This window comes from Oryzias melastigma, linkage group LG6 (assembly GCF_002922805.2).
Source record: "Oryzias melastigma strain HK-1 linkage group LG6, ASM292280v2, whole genome shotgun sequence".
NCBI lineage: Eukaryota > Metazoa > Chordata > Actinopteri > Beloniformes > Adrianichthyidae > Oryzias > Oryzias melastigma.
Window position 1 is genome coordinate 23,727,373 of NC_050517.1, and position 12,319 is coordinate 23,739,691.

The 12,319-nt window shown below is 38.4% G+C and overlaps 2 long non-coding RNA genes and 1 other non-coding gene across 3 annotated transcripts; all 3 read left to right on the forward strand.

Moving 5' to 3' along the window:
* The first annotated feature begins 40 nt into the window (after nt 1–40).
* Nucleotides 41–113, forward strand: trnar-ucg. The gene has a single exon. It is a non-coding gene; the product is annotated as a tRNA-Arg (tRNA).
* A 754-nt stretch (nt 114–867) lies between these two features.
* On the forward strand, nt 868–1,266 carry LOC112152218. Its single transcript, XR_002920255.2, has 2 exons — nt 868–1,114; nt 1,202–1,266. It is a non-coding gene; the product is annotated as an uncharacterized LOC112152218 (long non-coding RNA).
* Nucleotides 1,267–4,132: 2,866 nt separating this feature from the next.
* On the forward strand, nt 4,133–11,100 carry LOC112152933. Its single transcript, XR_002920414.2, has 3 exons — nt 4,133–4,269; nt 5,426–5,646; nt 10,589–11,100. It is a non-coding gene; the product is annotated as an uncharacterized LOC112152933 (long non-coding RNA).
* Nucleotides 11,101–12,319: the final 1,219 nt, after the last annotated feature.

The window sequence follows — 12,319 nt, forward strand, 5'->3', positions numbered from 1 at the left end:
AATAAAATAAAGTAAAGTGTGTTCACATAGTAACGCAATCGGCCGCGTGGCCTAATGGATAAGGCGTCTGACTTCGGATCAGAAGATTGCAGGTTCGAGTCCTGCCGCGGTCGTCTTTTCTGCTCTTTTGAACTGAAATAATGTGACGATGGTAAATTGAAAACTGTCCCTGTCGGTCATTTTGAATAGCCCTAAATATAACGAACGCTGACTGAATTAACGTCATTTATTTGTTCATTCATGTTTATCTTTGTGACAACAGTTGTGTCTTATTGCATAGTGGATGGCGGAAGACAGTGGAAGTTGAACTGGATACCAATGAGCAGGAAATTACTCGGAGAGGAGCCTTCTCCAGGTGTTCTGCTGGACGGCGTCTGTTTTTCATTGTTTTAAGACATACAAATAATCACTAAAACTGCTTGTAATTCCAAGCTACTTTATTTTTAATACCCCACATTTCAAAATAATGATAATTAATTTCTGATGTGTAAATTTATGCTCCATTTGAATTGTAAACTGCAAGCACCTGTGCAGAGTGAATGGTAAACATACCCAAGATGGCCATCATTTTTCCTTTTATTTATTTGATTTTTGGTTGTAGTTACTTAAAAAAAAGATCTTATTTGCATCACAGAAAATAAAATGTAGAAGTTAAAATGTTTGTGGAACAGCAGCAATATAGTTTTCTTTGGGAAAGTTGAAATTTGTTGAAATTACTGCAATAATTTTAGAAGATAAAATAGTTTTAAATACTAAATTATTCTTTAAAATGCACCAAATGTCAGGTCCTAAAGCTCTGACAATATTTATTATTTGAAATGTAAGATCAAAAGTTAAAAGTTTGTTCATCGGGGAGATCAAACCAACACGAAATAATAAACCTAAGAAAAATATATTTGGATCTTTGCGTCTTTTTTTCTACCCTAATTGTGATTTTTGTGACTAACTTTGCTGAAACTACATGTACATATGAGCCATTACTTCAACTCTTTTGTCTCCAGACACCCCCTGGCCTCATCTCTCCACGTTCTTTCGTCTGGTTGCCATTGTCATGTACCTGCTGTGTGACCGGGACGGCAACAACTTGGAATCCAGTTTCTTCACCATCATTTAGGTGCATAAAAATACATTATCTCAAGCCCCCGAATTTAAATTCCTTTGATTTTGCTGATGTGGCTGATTCACTGTCTTATCATTTCAGATAGACAAGGATGGGAATAGTTTTGGGGTATTTGAGACCAAAAAAGTAAACATCTTGTTGAAGGAGTCATGTTATTTTTTTTAAAAACGTTGCTATTTATGCATATGCATGTATTCATAGATCTCCATGTGGCCACACTAGGACACAGCAAGAATATTTAGGCATCTGTCCCCGGATCTGGACAATCTTCTTCTTTATTGCTCTCACTTGAAGGGCTGGTGAGGCTCATGCAAATGCAGCACAAGTGCCTCGCATAATGTGGAATGAATCTGCTTGCAGTTGTGATTCCATGCATTTCCCTCAACCTCCACTGTTATTTGCACAGTAAAGCTAGAGAATGGGACAGTCAGCTTACAGGTCTGCTCCTATTCAAGAAATATCTTCCTCCAACATGTGAATTTCTGACATTCTGCATCATTTATTTTTATTTTACGAGGTTTATAAATATATAATTTTGTTAATCTCTTTTAGCCAAACATAACTTTTGGATCCCTGTGAAAAACCAGCTGCATTTTGGACCAGCAGGTGGCTGTCTGTTTGAAAAGCTGCTGTGACTTTATAGGATTTTTGTCAATATCAATAAATCAAAACCACATTGAAATGTATGTGTATGTGTGTTTTAATATTTATCATACGTTTAGAATCTTGAATCGTTTAAAGATTTTAAAGTTTCTCTGAATCCAGCAATGTTTGTCCTTCGTATTCTTGTGTTTTTTTAAACTGCTCGGATATTTGGCTTGAAAATATTTTAATTTGAAAGTAAAGTTTCACTTTCTTTTGCCTTTCTGCTGTGCATTCATGTCATAAACTTTGAGAGACTTTTTAGTGGATTCATGTGAAAAGTGAAGCTATAAAGACTAAAGGTAAGAGACACAGTTTTTATTTATTTATATATTTTTATTTTGATGCTGCAATTCTTTATTACCCCAAATACTCAGTAAAAAACACTCAACATATATTTTCTTCTCGATTACAGACGCTTATCTTTACACAGGAGGTTCACTTTAACTTTTCATCCATTGTGATTTGGAGAATGCCAGACTTAAAGAGAGCGGGAGATCTCAAAGATCCTTTATTTGGCGGGAAAGATCACCTCTCCTCCCCAATAAAAGAAAGAATTTGATTAATGTATCATTGCCTTCAGAGGTTTTAAGATGATCAAAAATCAAAGTTTGTAGCAAAAAAAGGTTTATGAATCACAACTCGAATCCATACTTGTATCAAAACAAGAAACAAGGACAATTACTTGATATTTGATGAGCCAAAAAAAATGCAGTATTCGAAACAATAATTAAATAATGATATAAGATATGTTTTAATATGGATATATTTTTTTGTTTTAACGCAGTAACATGCAACACTACTCATGAAAACTACATTTTATGTCAGTCCACATTCAAACTTTCTTTGCAAAAATAGTCTGCAAGGCAATATTAAGCATTTTTAAGGAGTTAAGAAACAGAATAATATATTTGATCCCATTTACAGATTAGATATTCTCTTTGGTTCTTGTATCCAAATAAAAAATAAATCAAATTTTATAGCTGAAAATTAGAAGATGGAAGATACAAAATCTATATAAAAGCTACTATTCTCATTTATTTTGGTGCGGACATCTGACTGTAGTAAGATATAAATGTATTCCACTCAAAGTCGTGTGACTACAATATAAAACCACAAAAAGAACAATTTAAATATCGAAAGTTCAGTAAAATTGGTGCAGAGTAAGACGTCTCGCTGCACAATCTTTGTAGCCTCAGCGGACTCTGATTGGTCGGCACGCCGCTCTGGTCCTGTTATGACGTCAGCGCGCGAGCTGTGGGTGAGGAGGCGCGCAGGCTCCGGATGAGACAGACGCTGGAGGATCGAGGATGCTGCCGGAGGCGCGTGGGAGCCACGACTCCAACTTTCTCCACGGGGCCCAAAACATGACGGCGGGGAAACAAACAAATAACCCGAACAATCCGGCTCGACCCAGAACCCGGAACGACAAGAACCGGAGTTTTCTGACTCAGGTGAGAAACGCCTCTCAAAATGGAGCTTATTGCATGAACATCACCCCATTTAACCAGCTTTGGATGTGTCCAAAAATACGCATAATCTAAATATAATTTAAAATATATGTATTTTGGATTAATTAGGTCTAGTTTGTTTATGAACGCAATAAAATGTGGTGGAAAACAGGAAAAAAATGTACCTGAATGGAGGCTTGTGACCTCCACGGCCTCCTGTTGTGATGAGGAACAAATTAGTTTTTGTAAAAGCTATTATTCCTCAGGATGTGACACAGTCTAAGAAGAAGAGGAACAATCAAAAGACCCATTAAAAGTAGATTTTCTTCAAAGAGAACAGAAGAGAGAATAAAAAGTCAGCGTAGAGGAAGATACTTTTCTGAGTTTGGGTTATTTTCAAGTAGGCATGATGTCTTACTAAATGAAATTCCTTTATTAATCTTCATAAAAAATATCAGTTCTCTTTTATTTTGAAAAGCCACAAACTAAACATCGATATTTTTATGATTAAATTTTGATGCACAAAAATAATTTAAGTGAAAAATCTCCACTGTGATTTATTTAACTTAAATTAGATGTAATCTGTCATGGGGTAAAATTGTCACCCCTCTTGTTGTGTAAAAGAAATTCATGTTTTTAATTTCCAGAGATTAACCCTAACCGTGTTTTTTATTTAATTTACAACATAAATCCTAATCTCACCCAAACTGTAGGATATTAAAGTCATAATTTGCCTTCGAATATAACCCAATCAGATGTTATTCTATCATTTTGTGTCATGTTTTCTGCACTTGTGTTACAAAGGATGTGTGCAGGTGTGTAATCGGGGCCTCCTGACGCTGCTTGCCTCCCCACAGGTCAGCATCACTCCAGGCTGCAGGGCTGCAGCATGCATGCATGCATGTGAGAATGAAGGAGGTCGTTTTTGTCTTTGGTTATCTAGCTGTATGAGTGTTAAATACCTGTCATAAAGCTAGATAACCGAAAGTAGAAATGACTTTTACTGTTTTCATTCCTGAGAGGAAGATCTTCAGAGAGATTTTATTTTGAAAAAAGGTAAGAGAAATGTTTTTAAAGCTCAAAAAGTGGTGTATTACCTCAAAAATAAGTCAAAAATCTATTGAAAAAAAATGAGAAAACATTTTTTAAATGAGAAAAAATCAGCAAATGGGTTAAGAAAGACGGTTTTACCAAGAATTCTTATTTTAAGCAGAAATATAGTCTTATTTTGCTGTTGAAAAACTTTATTAATAGGATTTATTTTCTTTGCAAGACAGAAAATAAGATATTTTTCTGGAATATTCATTTTTTGCTGTGTGTAGTCATTTTTTTTAAAAATCTGAAACAAAATTCTGAAAATACAAGCAAAGAAATACATAAATAAATTTGACAGATTTAATTATTCACAGCAGAGCTTTCCTATAATTGTTTACTTCTTTCTGCCCGACAACTCTTCCGTTTTATTAACGTAGTTTTTGTTAATTATAAAGTGAAGTCTAAATGTTTTACTGTCTCTTTTGACGGTGCTGAGACCAAACAAGGGAAAACTTTAGCTCTTTGTTTAGTCCTGATGGAATTCGTAATAATGCAGGTGAGTTAGAGTGAAGAAACACTGACGTTGGCATGTGTATTTAAGGCTGCAGCACATCCTGAGGCCTTTAGTTTACATTGTGTCTCAGCTCAATGCAGGCAGAAGCTGAACTTTTCAACTTGGTACTTCAGCTCTATACGCTGCACACACTCAGCTCAGAGAATGCCATTAAAGCCTAAAGAGTGCCAAAGTGAGATGAGTTTTATTCATTCTGTTAACTACCTACTGCAGTCGAGTTCTCTGTCAAGCCAGGCTAATTGCTTCGTTTCACAGTCAGATATTGGTTGTGTGAAAAGGCCGCGCTCGGTTTTCTTCTTTTCCTCACTAAGCTTTCCTGTGTGTGAACCTGGCGTGCCTCCTTAACGAATGGAAGTAAAAACACTTGAAGTTTTTTGTATGGGATGGTCCGAGGGATCCTCCGTTTAACCTTTGCAGCCTCCCAATTCTCCTTTATTTGCTGAGAAAAACACTAGAAGGCCATTCTCTCAATGCTAGATGGTCAAACTTTAGAGAAAAGATTTATTTTTGGCTATAGTGATGCATTAACGTATTTTTTTTATTGCCTTCCGCTTCTGCTACCGCCTTCCTGCTAACATTGAAAGGTCTTCGATTTCTGAACAGAGGCGTCATTGAAAAGCAAGAGGAGAGAGGAGTCCGGATTTACCGCCTCTTCCCGCCCGTTCGTCGATGCCATCTGCGTTGCCAGCGGAGGCTCTCTGCCCGTGCCAGGAGTCAGACAAAGAGCCTCCCCAGATCCCCGAAGAGATGGCCGCACTCGCAGGAGCCATCTTGGGGGGGAGATGTTTGCCGCGGCACCTAAAATGGCTGGGCTGGCACTCGAGGTGAGCCGCGTGACGGTGCTTCTGGTGGGTGGCAGGGGTCGGTTGGCGGCTGTGCGATGGGGGGAAGGGATCGCCGTCCCATTTCCTCCCCAGTCACACATGGCCCCTCGTTTTTCTTCTGCTTCTGCTAATTAGCAGTTAAGGGGTGACGTGAGGGAGGGGAGGGGGGGTGACAATGGGTGGTGATAGTTGGTGGTGTGGGGAGGTAGCAAACAAAATTAATGAGCTGGCACTGGTTGAAGGAAATCTGCCACCCTCTCTTATCATGGTGCTTCTTTACTCGCTGAGGCACACCAGGCAGTGGCGTCGTTTCCACCTGACGAACTTCATCGATTAATTCATGCAAAACTGCTTTTGTGGAGAAGTTGTGACATTTAGTGCATCACCTCAGAGAATTCTCTTCAAGCTAATGTTGTTTTTCAAAGCTGCTCCTCGTGGCTAAAGCTAGTATTTCTGTATTTCTATTAGAGCATAGCATGCACACACACACGGTGTGAGTACAGTACAGCCTGAATGTTCATGTTTAAAGACCCACTCCAGTGAAAAAAACGCTTTGTGATCTTTTAAACATGTTCTTGTAGCATTTTTCCTCACGATGAAGGATGAATATAAAGAAAATTAAGATTAAAATCAGGAGCAGCACTCCACTCTATTCTGATGGATAAAATTCCCAACCAATCAATCCTTAAATTGATCATCCGATCAATCATCTGGCTCTAAACTGTACAGCTGGATAGCTCCCATAATGATCAATTTTTTTTTTGTAGCGCTAATGTTTGGTTGAGGTTGTGAGGGCTAGCTAGCGCAGGGGTGTCCAACTCAATCACACAGGGGACCAAAATCCAAAACACACCTTAAGTCGCGGGTCGAACAGGAAGAACATTTACTGAACGCACTAAAACTACATTTTTACAACTTAAAAAAATGAACTTTTTAACATAGCTGTGAATAAAAACAGGCAGGAATATTATTCCAGAATAAATCAACTTAAACCTTAAATAATTTTCAATATTTTACTCTCCATAAAAACATATTTTGTCAAAATTATAAAAGTTAGAAATAAGTGCAAGAAAACATTAGGCCATTAATAACAATAAAATAAAATGATCTGGAGGGCCGGATTTAATTGACTGACACGTGAGCTAGCAGGACAGCATTCAAATTAAGGGGATGATGGGAAATGAGGGCGGGCTTACTATGCCAATGGCTCCTCCCACAACTCAGAGCTGAATTTAAAGCAATTTCCTGCTGCTTTCTAGAAACTAATTTTCTTACTACTCCCTAAAAACTATATACAATCCAGCACCCCTGGATTTTGACATCACTTCGGACACCATGCTCACTCCTTTTTTTATTATTTCAAAGCCCACACAGTGAAAATGCTTTAAATAAAAGCAATTTATTAAGACATTTAATTATTTGATTGTGTTACGATGATAAAAATGTGGATGCTTTATTAAAAAAACTAAATTAAAATCAAATTTTTTCACTGAAATTGTTCAAACGCAATGCATTGTCGTCTATATTTACCAATTTAGTGAGTGTTGATCCTCACTGGATTTTGGGAAATTTCTCAATGTAGGAATTGTAGATTTGGACAACATAATAAATGGGCGAACGTGAAGGAATTTGGACACAACAAGAAAACAAAAAGTCTTGATATTACCTATAAAACTGCATAAACATGATTAAAAGACCATTGGTAACGCTCTTAAAATAAATGATAGGAGTTGGACTTCAAGTGTTCTTCGTTTCAAGTTTATTCAAAGTTTTGCCATGACGTTGTCACCATCAACGATGCTAAAACGTACAAACAAGCGTCTTCCAGCACAGAGCCTGTCACATGCAGAGCTGCTGTAAGAAACACGTGTGCTCACCGCCGACATGTGCAGCTGCGCCGCCTGTGCGTTAATGAACAGCGCCGTACGTTTCCACATTATCATTCAGCCCTGTACCCTCTGACTCCCCCCCCCACCCTGTCTTTAATAGCTGTCTGCCCGTCAACCCCCCCTCCCCACCCACCCTTTCCCCTCCGAAAGCCTCCTTTCCCACTATTGTGGGAACTGGTGGTGATGTGGCGGGCCCTGACTGGGGGGCAGGGTGGGAAAGACCCTCCAGACTAGACATGAGCAGATGCCTGAGACACAAGACTGTCGTGTGGATCACCAGGGTCGGGCGAGCCTCTGAGTTTGAATGTGCAAGTCCATGCTTGCTGGTGTGTGTGTGTGCAGTGGGAGGGGTCGTCGTCTAGCTCCTGGAGCACCACCTGATCGTTCATTAGTCCATTCAAGCTGCTCTGCATGTCTGAAAATCATGGAGATGCTATGTTTTCTGCTTAACGACGAGGATTTCAGCCTCGTTCATTAGACATGCATGTGTTTGCAGACATCTCCAATAGTTTAATTGTGCTTTTTAAGGATAACAAAAAACAATTGATGGCTCACCATTTTACCGTGAATGACTCAGCTAACGCAGTGGAATGACATAACCGGCGTTTAATGATTATTAATGAGCCTTATACTGTAGGAGTTCCTTCCCCAGATGTGTGAGGCGTGTGCAGCTCACATGTCAAAGGAATATTCCCGCTCTTCATTCACACACACAAAAAAAACCCTGAGCTATTTTCCTAATTGCATTTGTGCGGCTCAACTTCAGCTTCCGGCTGGTTTGACAGAAGAGAAAAAGATATTTAAAGAGGTATTTTAGAGAAAAAATGAGATTTGAAACGTGAAGGAAGGGGGCAAAAGGTAGAAATGTGAATGCAAAGGAGACAGCAGGTGTAAGCATCATGGGCAGCCATGTTTGAGCTAGCTTGCGCACCCTGAATGAATCTGCATGGGAGCCGTGTGTGTGTGTGATCACTGCAGCTACGCATGCTAACAGACAGAGGCGACGTCTCATCTGATTAGCCGGGAAAAAGAAATTCATCCTTCAGATGTGACGATGTAAAAACACAGATTTGCATAAATCCTCAACTGAAATTTTAAAGCAGGGAAACACACGTGTCTTTATGTAGCTAACAAAAGACATTAGAATTTGCTCTGAAGTCGTCAGCCGCCAGAACTTTCCATTTGAACCACCAAAAAAGTCTCGATTCATCTTAATGCTTTTAATTTGAAAGGAAATAACCCAGATTCCTTTGTGCTTTTATTGCTTTTGTAAATCTTCAGCACTAGGAAATGATATCGGATCATGACAGCAAGTTGCTTCTCATTCTGTGAGGGTGCAGCTTGGTATCCATAGTAGCCATGAAATGAATGACCTCCTTGCTATGTGTTAGGAATGCAAACCTTGATTTTAGCAACAAAAAAGACTAAAAAAATAGCCGTTTATGACTAAAAAATTGCTAACAAGCAAGTAGAAATAGTGATAAACCGACTAGTATGCTCATATTAATGTGATAAAACATTGGGATGCAACAATTCACTTTCCTTACAATTTAGTACAGTTCAGTTTGACACTAATTTAGTGTTATATAGTCGCCGGTGACGCTTAAAAACAAAAAAATCTTAAACATACTGTAGCTTTTCAACACGATTAACGTAATTCCAGGTGATTTTGAAGGAGAAAAGCCGCTTTTCTCCTTCAAAATCACCTGGAATTACGTTAATCGTGTTGAAAAGTTACACTATCCCAAAGACCATAAACACTGAAAAAAATAAGAATACGATTCAAGACGTGGACATAACTCGACGAGTCAAGTTCACGTCCATGGTTGGAGTGCGTCTGCAGCCTGTCATGGAGTTCAGGGTGTTGGATGTGTGTGAAGAGTACATAGCCTTTGACCTCTGCAGGGGTTGCTATGGGAAAGAGGCCGGTAGGTGCAGCAATCTAAGATTGAAAAGGCCAAATTGTCAGAGCTGTCCTGCGGGGCTTCAAACCTTTCCCTTCCACACAAACACACAAACTATTCACACGCACTCACAGATGGCACGGGCCAGCTTGGAAATGTTAGAGGCTGCTGTAGCTCTTCTGCTGCATGAATTGCTTTGAAAAAGGTAAATAAATGTGGTTAAAATTGCCTATTATTTAATATATTTAACAATTTGACGACAATTAGTCCCCAAATTGTCCAAAATTAATTCGGATTTCACATTCTTTTTCATTGATTATCTTCCCACGTTCTGATAAACTGTAACGCCACCAGAGAACCACGTGCTTCTGCGTCTCCGTACTTCAGCTGCTCAGCGTTTGATGTTTGACTGAGGGCGTGTGAGAGTGGGCATGCAAATCCGCCGATTGTAATTTGTGCATGTTCCCCGGCCCCTGTGTAAACGGGTGTGAGTGTGGCCTCATTTAAGGCTGCATTCATTCAGGGGAGGGGTCTGGCGAATAAAAGAGCGCGTATTTGCATACGCTGCATGCCGTCTGCATAGAGGGAGCAGTCAAAAAAAAAAAAAAAAAGATATCAGAGGTAGACAAAGAGAACGAGGACAAATCCTTCATTGTGGGCTCGGTGGGAGAACAGGCTCATCTGAATTGGGGAGTGGGTGAAAATTGACAGAGAAAGAGTTGGAGCTGGTTCCCTGCGGGGATGAAAGCTTTATGATCTGTCCGTGCGCACAGCCTGAAAATGGAGGAGAAGTACAACACGCCAGGCACAGGGGCCTTTTTTCCCTTCTTTTTTTTTTTACAGTGCATGAAAAGGAAGTTTGTTTTTGTGTGACACTTCCTCTAGCGTCTTGTGCATGGAGGGAAGAATCACACACATCAACAAATGCACTCACACCAAAACAGACCCACCAGTGGAAGGAGAAGAAAAAAAGATGCATTATTGTTTATCATTTTTAGACATAATATTTCTGCATGTTTTCTGTTAATAAAACAGCTACAAATATAGAGAATTGTCATTTACGCAGAATTTATGATTAACTATAAATCCCAAACGTGTAGAGGTTTTTTTTTCTATTTTTGTTCTAATGATTGCCTTTTTTTCTTATAGGATGGATCAGGCCACGTCAACATCTCCGCTTCTCTAAAATGGGATCATGAGGACCAACTTCTCGTCAAACTCGTTGGAAAAGCGTGAAACTCGACCGTACTCTGAATGAAGAACCCAGGATGTGTCGTCTAAAATCAAATGATATTGAGATTGTGTTACTGCAAAAATAAATCAATTATCAGTTTAGATTTAGAATGCTGTACAATAATAATATTAATCATGACTTATTTTTGTGAAAAAACAAAAATGTGATTAAAAATATGCAGGAGTTATAGCTGTTGAAAGAATGCTTTATTCCAAAAATGCATATTTTGTGTTATAATCCTTATCTAGTATAATAAGCTAAAAAAATGCTGTTTTTTGTTGTTGTATTTGTTTTACAATTTATTGTTGATTAAAATATCCAGTTTGTTTAAAAAAACATCAATGTATTTTTTTATCTTAGCCAAATTGTGTAAAAATCTCATTTCTGTTGTCTCCAATAAGATAAAATAAACTATTTATGACACTCATGACAATTGTGTGTTATTTCTACAATGTTTTTGTGAGAACAGGTTCACATAATAACCTAAAAGAGGGACTGAAAAAGTAAAGTGTGATGAATACTAGGGGATAAATAAAAAAAGGCTAGAATCCACATCATTTGTGCTGAAAAAATGTCTATTTGTACCCATTTTTATCACCTTTTTTTTCAATTGCGTAACTGGGAAAAGCCTTTTTGTAAGCTAACATACATTTAAGATCAAATTTTTACTCTATTTAATGAAAAAAAGCAATAAAAAGCTTAGAAAGTCCGGAAAAATTAATTTTTTCGGCACACTAGGGCCTTTTTTAATATCAATATCTGAATTTCAGACTATTATAGATGGTACATAATGTCAAAATGTTCATCTCTTCGATGGATAAAATGATGGTGGTGTAAGATTTTCTTGAAATGAGGATTATTTTTCCAAACTGAAATACTTTGCAATAAAAACATATTTTTTGAATTATTGGAGGCACATTTAGTTTATAAAGGTTCATTAATATGATACAAATATTTAATAATATGTAAGATAAAATCCAAACAAATAAACCTTCAGATCTACTCGCCAACATGAGAAAACAGAACATTTAAATGTTTGTCACCTAATACACATGACATAAAGAGATTGAAGAAAGGGTTAATGCACTCACTTGGGGGAAAAAATAAATAAATTTGCAGTCGATGAAGTATAAACAGTTCACGTGTGCATTTTTGGCTCCTCAAATCAAAACTCACCCTCATCAGAGAGCAATCCTCCCTCATGAAGGCCCACACAGGAGTCAGCATGTTTTCAATCCGTCCAAACATCGCAGCAGCTGATTCCAGTGATTAGTTCTCCTCTTTGGATGAAAGGAAACCAATTAGCAAGATCAGCCTCCGTAAAGCTGGCTGCGAAGGAAAGCCTAAATGTTCCAATGATGTTGTAAAAACTGTTACGCTGCTGTGATCTTCATCATTAAAACCTGGTTTTCCTCCATGAGCTCCATAAATGTAAGCTTAGCATGTGTTTGTGTCTGAAAACAAACACTACAGTAACAAATATGGATTTTTATTATTTTTTTACAGTCGAGGTAAAAATGTGATGAATGTCTCGCTGAGGTGGAGCAGCCTGTTGGTGGGATTCCCGGTCGGCGGCGGGGTCAGAGGTCCTGATGCGGACAGTTCCCTTGAGGACAATAAAGAGGACGGAGGGATGCAGAGGTCAA